Here is an 8,237-nt window from a genome sequence, read left to right on the forward strand (position 1 = left end):
TATAATCATACACACACACACACACAATGGAATACAATGGAAGGTTATTTAGCCATAAGAAAGAAGGAAATCTTTTAATTTGCAACAACATGGATAGACCTTGAGGACATTATGTGAAGTGAAATAAGTCATAGGAAGACAAACACTGTATGATGTCACATGTAGAATCTCAAAAAGCTGAATTCATAGAAAAATAGAGTAAAATGATGGTTACCAGGGGCTGGGAGGTAGGTGAAATGGGGAGATGTTGGTCAAAGGTTATAAACTTTCAGTCATAAGACCAATAATTCTGGGGACCTAATGTACAGTATGGTGACCATAGATCCTCCTTGATGTGAAATATTGTGTCCCATTGTCCCAGAGCACTTTCATCTTTGAAAAAGTTGTCAGTAGTTGTCAGATAATGGGAATTTGGGTCAAACACAGGCAGCCCATACATTGTATGGTTCCCACATGTGTGAATTTTAGTTACATGGTATACGGACTGTGAATAATTTCATAAAAGGCAAACTCTGCTGCTAGGTCTTCAGTCTACAAACCACTCCATAAATAATAACTGTGCAGCATAATAAAGTGTGCTGGTAATGAGTCACTGAACATTTGTTATCAGGTCACACGCAAACAGCAAAGCACATAATGGTGTTGCCTCCTTATCTCTCAGTGATAAACCCACCTGACATTTTGCAAAAATGGATCATTGAAAGAGAGAATTGGCCAACAAAGACGAAAGTGAAGAAATAAATGAAAAGCAGTAAAGTGGAAGGGAAATTAGATTGAAAGTGAATAGAGTTATAGAGGAAATAGCTGACCAGGGGAATGTTGGCACTGCTGCCACTTGAGAAACTCTAGATGTGCAGCCAGATGATCTTAGTGAAGGAGAACTTCTATGCTATGAGAAGGCAAGCTCTGTTCAAACTGATCCTGGGAAGTGTTTTACAGTGAAATAAAACACTTTAGTTCTCAAGCTTTCTAATGTTTTAAATTACAATGTACCCCTTAAACTTATACAATGTTACATGTCAATTATACCTCAGTAAAGCTGGAAAAAAATTAAAGGAAAAAAAAAGGAAAAGCCTACAGACCTGCTCCAGATTAAAGAAACTAAAGAGATGTGACACTTGAAAGCAACGCTTGATCTTGGGCTGGATCCTGCACTGCGCTAAATATCTATAAAATATATTATTGGGACAAGTAAGGAAACTTGAATATAAACTGTGGATTAGATAATGGTATCAATGTTACATTTCCTGTTCTGATCATTGTATAGGGTTCCTTGTTCTTAGGAAATATACTCTGGAGGCAATGAGGGGTCCCAAACTTCCTCTCAGATTTAAAAGAGGTGTGGGAGAGAAGAGAAAGAGAAAAGTTATAATGAGAAAGCAAATGGGGCAAAATGGAAACAATGGGGTAAAGTTCCTTATACCAGTTTTACATTTTTTCCATAAATTTGAAATTATAACACAATTAATTTAAAAAAATTAATTTATGAAAAACTATTACAGTATACTTTTTATTTATTATATAGTATACAGTTTATTTATTTATTGTATGTCCCTATATATTCAATGTTTCAACAAAATTGAATGTTTCAACAAATGTTAATGTTTAATTAAAATTTGAGTGTTAGTATTTAGTTTATATTAAATTTTTTAATTACATTAACATTTTAACTAAGAAATTAAAAATGCAAAGTTTAATTACATTAAAATTAAATTTTAAAATTTGGATTACATTTAAAAATGTTAATGTTTAGGGTTGCCCGGGAGGCTCAGTTGGTTAAGTATCTGACTCTTGATTTCAGCTCAGGTCTTGATTTCAGAGCCCTGGGATCAAGCCCTGCATAGGGCTCTGCACTCAGCATGGAGTCTGCTTGGGATTCTCCTTCTCCCTTTCTTGCTGCCCCTCCCCCTGCTCGTACTCTCTCTCTAAAGTAAATAAATGAAATCTTTAAAAAATGTAATGTTTAATGTTTAAATGTTTAGTACTTTAATGTTTTATGTTTCAGCAAATTCTGATGTTCCAAAAAAATTTGTAAAGGTTTCAGGAGAGTCCCTTTGATTGTCTTACTTTGCATAGTTTCAGCTTGTACAGACATTTTTACAGTCCTATACTGCCATGAAGAGCAAGGACTGCCTATGTTGCATACAGTGTAAAATAGCTTTTATATCTACACTACTTTCTGGACATGAAAGAAAGCTATGAAGATGAGTCTCTGTGAAAATTTGCAATTTTCAGACTTAGACACATGTGTAATTTCTTCACAGAAAAGCTTCAGGAACCATAACCAGCAGGTTGCCCTCATGGAACCAGATTGAACTCAACATAAAACTGGATGTGAAACAACATTCCAGTATCCAATGAAGCCATTTGAACTACACTGGAATGTGGGCGATCTTCCCTTTGACAATGCTGACTCTTGTATGGAAATATGGCTGATATGATATTTAGGCCATTCGGGTAACAGAAGGAAAGTGTGGGGCCTTGATAATAAGGGAGGCAGAATCTCATAAGAACTCAGGAATAGTGTGTAATTGGGACTTGCACAAAACTAAAAACCATAACTGTGCAGGAAATCTCAGCTGCAGGTCGCTAAGGACCCAAGGCAGCAATACGATGTGGCCATCTTCAGTCTCGGCAATCACTCAGCTTCCCCATCTCTGTAGCACTCCTATTTCTTCCAACTGCACACCTCACCTGGTTCCCGAAAGAGCTTTCTTTTTCTTGCAGTTTTTGCTGACTCAAACTTCCAGCTCCCTCATGGTCTCCTATGGCCACTCTTTGCTCCTTCATTTCTGTACCTTCTCTTGAAACTGACTGGACCCTCCATCCATACTTCTCTGTCCAATTCCAAGATGGAAAATCGAATTGGCTTTGCTAGTTCTACCTCTTCTTGTTTATAAAGAGCTTTTGACTCTGGGATACTCTGACATTGGTCAGGAAAGGACAGAGGCAGGGATCTGGGACAGAGTAGGACCATGTGAACAAGGACCATGGAGAAGTTGTGGCCAGTGAGCAGGTGAATCCATGTCTTGGGGGTGCAGTTCAGTTAGGCCACATGTGCTGGTTACAGCGTATCAACAGGACCCCAATATCCTCCAGAAAGAAAAGATGCTCTTTGCATCAAATAGATGGATTCCTGGCTTGCACATACAAAATGATGAGGAATTAAAACATGTTTTGACAATCTTTGAAAATAAATCTAATGACTGTTATTATACTCATTAATAATTATCTTATTAATAAAAGAATATCCCTCTGTCCTTTCTGGTATTTCTTTGGTTTATTATGCTACCTAAATGGAGAAGAGGGAACACTCAAGTGCCTTTTCTTGACCACACATGATAGCACCTGAAATTATACTTGAATTTATACTTGAATTTTTAGTTGAACTAAGCATAATGCATAGCAGAGACAAATCTTGTTTGTCCATAGTAGCACAGATTAGCACTAAGAAATAAAATCATAAATATTTTGAAAATATTTTATCCACTGTCTTTTTTTTTTTAATAAAATTGTAGTGGGAACTTATTTGCAGCTGAATAAATGATCTCTGAGTTAGGCCTGCTTGCCCATCCCCTGTTAAAATCTGTAAAATGGAATAAAATCTGAAAACTGCTTATATAAAGAATTAGCCCAGGAATTCAAGGGATGGCTAACAATAAAAAAAAAATCATAGTTGTAGTGGAAAGTCAACTTTTACAGTCCACAGATAACTTCTTACCCACTTTCTCAGAAATGTAATAATTTATGGGGTGGGGGGAAGAGAAGAGTCTTGGTTCTCTATAACAATGTCCTAAGAGGAAAGTATGAGATGTAATAAGAGGAAGAATAATTTTTGTCCAGGTATTATATTAAACATATTACTTGCATTCTATATTTTAATCTTTTCAACAACCCTGTGCCATAGATGTTGTTTTAATCTGTATATTATAGATGAACAAACTGAGGATTATACATGTATGTAACTTACTGAAGGCTACAAAGGAAATAAATACCTGAGAAAGAGATTGACTCTGAACCTGTGTTCTCAACTAGATTCTGTCTAGGAAAAGGGCCAGGCAGCTCTGCAGTCATTAAAAGTCAGTCCTAGGGGGGTACCTGGGTGGCTCAGTTGGTTGAGCATCGGACTCTTGATTTCAGCCCAGGTCACTATCTCAAGGTTATGAGATCGAGCCTCACATTGGGCCGTGCTGCTTGGGATTCTCTCCCTCTCATTCTGCCCCTCCCCATCTCACTCTAAAGAGAAAAAAAAATGTCAATCCTAGGACCTTGAGCCTTCAGGAGAGACATGGCAAGTCTCTGGAGGCTGAGTGTCCTGTGAAGTGTGCAAGAAGGCTGAGCTATGTTTCTCCAAATCTCAGTGGTCAGACCTGCTCATGTCTCAGCGTTTCTCCGGGACCAACCTAGCCCAGAATGGTGTAGAACACAGCACATTCACCTGTCACTTAACTACCATTCTGGTTCCAAGGCTGCATCTCTCCACTGGACTGGTTAGAGGGTTGTCAATGTTTTTCTCCTGGGCCTAATTCCAGCTGCTTATTTGAATCCTGGCTCTGCGATGGACAACTGTTCCCTAGCTGCAGCCCTCACTCTTTATAGTCAACTGGGGCCTTGCACAAATGGTTCCTGACTGTGTTCGAGGGGATGTTTTGTAGAAACCTGCCAGGGCAAGTGTTTTGGCACTCCCAGCTTTAACCTTTGCTGGACTTTGTTATCTCAGCTATCATGATGTGGGCATCTGCAAAGCTGTGGAAGCTCTGACCTTTTTGATTTAACACCTTGAGAATTGACTGTACACTTCTTTGACTCTGCTCTGTCATGCCATTCAAATCACAGTAAGGAGGAAATAACAGATAAATCCAAACCTCTTTGCCTAATCACCTGGTTATTTTTAGAATTTAGTCTTTGAAGAAAAGGTTTGAGAGGAATTGTAGCCAAGAAATTTGGAGCCTGAATTCCTTGCTCTTGTGAGTTTATGAGATTGTCTCTCAGCTTCTCACAAGACTCACAGCGTAACTAAATATTATGTATGGGGGCACCTGGGTGGCTCAGTCGGTTAAGCGTCTGCCTTTGGCTCAAGTCATGATCCCAGGGTCCTGGGATCGAGCCCCGCATCGGGCTCCCTGCTCGGCGGGAGGCCTGCTTCTCCCTCTCCCACTCCCCCTGCTTGTGTTCCCTCTCTTGCTGTGTCTCTCTCTGTCAAATAAATAAATAAAAAATCTTTTAAAAAAATAATAAATAAATAAATATTATGTGTGAGCTTTTGCCTGTTAACTTATCAATTTTTTTAAGGGAATGCAGCTTTATTACAATCAATGCCTGATCAAACTTCTGTATTTGTCCTGGGAATGATGGAGAAAGGGAAAGCTCTTAATTCATAAGTAAAGACTTTGCAGAAAATCAGTTAGTATTTAATTTTTGAAAGCTTCCCTTTCTGTTCAGTCAATACCAGTTACAGATAGTTACGTGTCCTGGGGAAACTTTAAAATTAGGAAATACTAATATTTCACATCAGTAATTTCTAAATCCTGGGAAGAAGAGTCTGGAGAGCTTCTGAGTATAGAGAAGTTCCATGTAGGGAAGAGGTCCCCTTATAGATGTATGAAAATATTACAGAATCTAAACTGAGACTTATCCCTCAAATGTATTTATTTTACTTGTCCTAAAAAATCTGTCTACAAATATAAAACTGTAAGTAATAAATCGTTATTTTCCCATGATGGGACTCTCTAATGTGAAAATGTATTCTATGAAAATAAAGTTTATTTTATTTTATTTTTTAATTCTTTTTTTAAAGATTTTATTTCTTTATTTGACAGAGAGAGAGAAAGAGAGCATGTGCAACACGACAAGCAGAGAGAGCTGCAGAGGGAGAGGGAGCCGGATGTGGAACTTGAACACAAAATCCTGGGATCATGACCTGAGCCAAAGGCAGAAGCCCAACTGACTGAGCCACCCAGGTGCCCCCAAAATAAAGTTGTTGTTTTTTTTAATAAAACATTATATTAAAAAAAAAAAGTCAGTCCTAGCTTGGTAAATAGCTTGCAGGAAGCAGAGGTGGGTCCCAAGTCCAGGTCTTTTGGTGCCTGATCCAGTCCCTTTACTGCAAAATGCAGTTACCTTAACTGTGAAATGGAACAAAAAATTGTTTCTCCTCAACCTGGCCATTTAATAATATAAGGCGTTATTAATGCCAGGATGTCATTTCTTTTTTTTTTTTCTTTTTTTTATTTATTTATTTATTTTTTTTAGATTTTATTTATTTATTTGAGAGAGAGAATGAGATAGAGAGAGCATGAGAGGGAGGAGGGTCAGAGGGAGAAGCAGACTCCCTGCTGAGCAGGGAGCCCGATGCGGGACTCGATCCCGGGACTCCAGGATCATGACCTGAGCCGAAGGCAGTCGCTTAACCAACTGAGCCACCCAGGCGCCCCAGGATGTCATTTCTGACTTCTGTAGTTTTAATTGATTTGCTTAGCAGAATTTTAATGTATAGCTAAGAGTTTAATTCATTGTAATAGAAAAGTCTATTGTAAGTTAATTAAAAGTGTTATTCTATCTTAAAATAGTCAGCAGATTTTAATGGGCTGCTGATACAGAATATTTCTTTATACTGATGTTTTTGCTTTGTTCTTTAATTGTAGAGTATTTGTATAATCAACTACCATTATTGCCAACTTAATGACAAAAGAAAATAAAAAGAGAAATATTCCAAATACTAAAATTACAATTCACAGATAAAAGCAAGAAGATAATGACACCTCAGATTTTTAGAATAATTATGATAAATAATTGAACCTAGACATCCCTGTGGAGTAAAGAAAAAGCCCACTTCTCTGATGGGTAAATTGTAACTGAAAGGAAGATTGAAATTATTTCTCCCAAGGAAGCCAAGGTGATGACTTTGAAGGAGGTCAAGGTTTTTGGCTCCAGTAATAATGGCATATGAGCTTGTTTCTGTCCTTTCCTTTCATTCAACAACAAGAAAAATTAAAATAAAAATTACAAATTTCAAGAGATTAAAGTTCCTTTGAATCTTTTCTGAGAAGAATGAGAGACCTAAATATATGCAGAGATGTGTCTTACTTATGGGTTAGAAGATTCAGTACTATTAATATGTGTCTTCTCCCTAAACTGATCTACAGATCCAATGCACTTCCAATCAGAATCACAGCAGGACACTGACCAGCTGATTCTAACAGGTACATGGAATTTAAGAAACAAAACAGATGAACATAGGGGAAGGGAAGGAAAAATAAAATAAGATAAACCAGACAGGGAGCCAAACCATAAGACATTCTTAACTATAGAGAACAAAGTGAGTGTTGCTGGAATGGAGGAGGAGGGAGGAATGCACTAAATGGAGGATGGGCATTAAGGAGGGCACTTGTTGGGATGAGCACTGGGTGTTATATCTAAGTGATGAATCACTAAATTCTACCCCCAGAAACCAATACTACACTATATGTTAAGTAACTTGAATTAAAAAAAAAAAGATTTGGATTTTTAATTTTAAAAAGAGCTTTATTGAGTTATAATTGACATACAATAAACTTCACATATTCAAGGAATGCCGTTTGGTAAGTTTTGACATCTGTATGTACCCATGAAACCATCCCCACAATCAAGACAGTCAACATTCTCCAAATTCCCTTACACTCCATTGTAATCCTCCCATTTACCTCCAACCCGCCCTGGCAACCATTATCTGCTCTGTCACTATAGATTAATTTTCATTTTCTAGAGTTTTATATAAATGAAATCAGATAATGTCCTCTTTTTTTCTTTTCTTTTGTGTTCTCAATGACTTCTCCCATTGAGTGTAATATTTTAAGATTCAATTTATGTTGTAGCATGAATCAACAGTTATTCATCTTTTTGGTGAGGAACATTTGGATTGTTTGCAGTGTTTAGTTATTAGAAAGAAAGCCCTATAAGCCTTCATGTATACATGTTTGTGTGGACATACACTCTCAGTCCTCTTGGGTAAACACCTAGGAGTGGAAAGTTTGGAATTGTATGGTAGGTGAGTTTTTAATTTTTTTTTCCTTAGGGAGAGTGAGGTCAGGGAGGGAGGGGCAGAGGGAAAGGGAGAGAGAGAATCTTAAACAGGCTCTACCCCTAGAAATTCTGAGATCTTGACCTGAGCCAAAATCAAGAGTCAGATACTTAAACAACTGAGCCACCCAGGCACACCTATTTTTTTTAAATTTTTTATCGTTATGTTAATCACCATA

The 8,237-nt window shown here is 37.5% G+C and overlaps 1 pseudogene; it reads left to right on the forward strand.

Annotated features, from left to right (window-relative positions):
- Positions 1-4,162: 4,162 nt before the first annotated feature.
- On the forward strand, positions 4,163-5,097 carry LOC102750101 (succinate dehydrogenase [ubiquinone] cytochrome b small subunit, mitochondrial pseudogene; annotated as a pseudogene).
- Positions 5,098-8,237: the final 3,140 nt, after the last annotated feature.

The sequence above is a fragment of the Leptonychotes weddellii genome, chromosome 9, assembly GCF_054177405.1.
Source record: "Leptonychotes weddellii isolate Sample4059 chromosome 9, ASM5417740v2, whole genome shotgun sequence".
Classification (NCBI taxonomy): domain Eukaryota; kingdom Metazoa; phylum Chordata; class Mammalia; order Carnivora; family Phocidae; genus Leptonychotes; species Leptonychotes weddellii.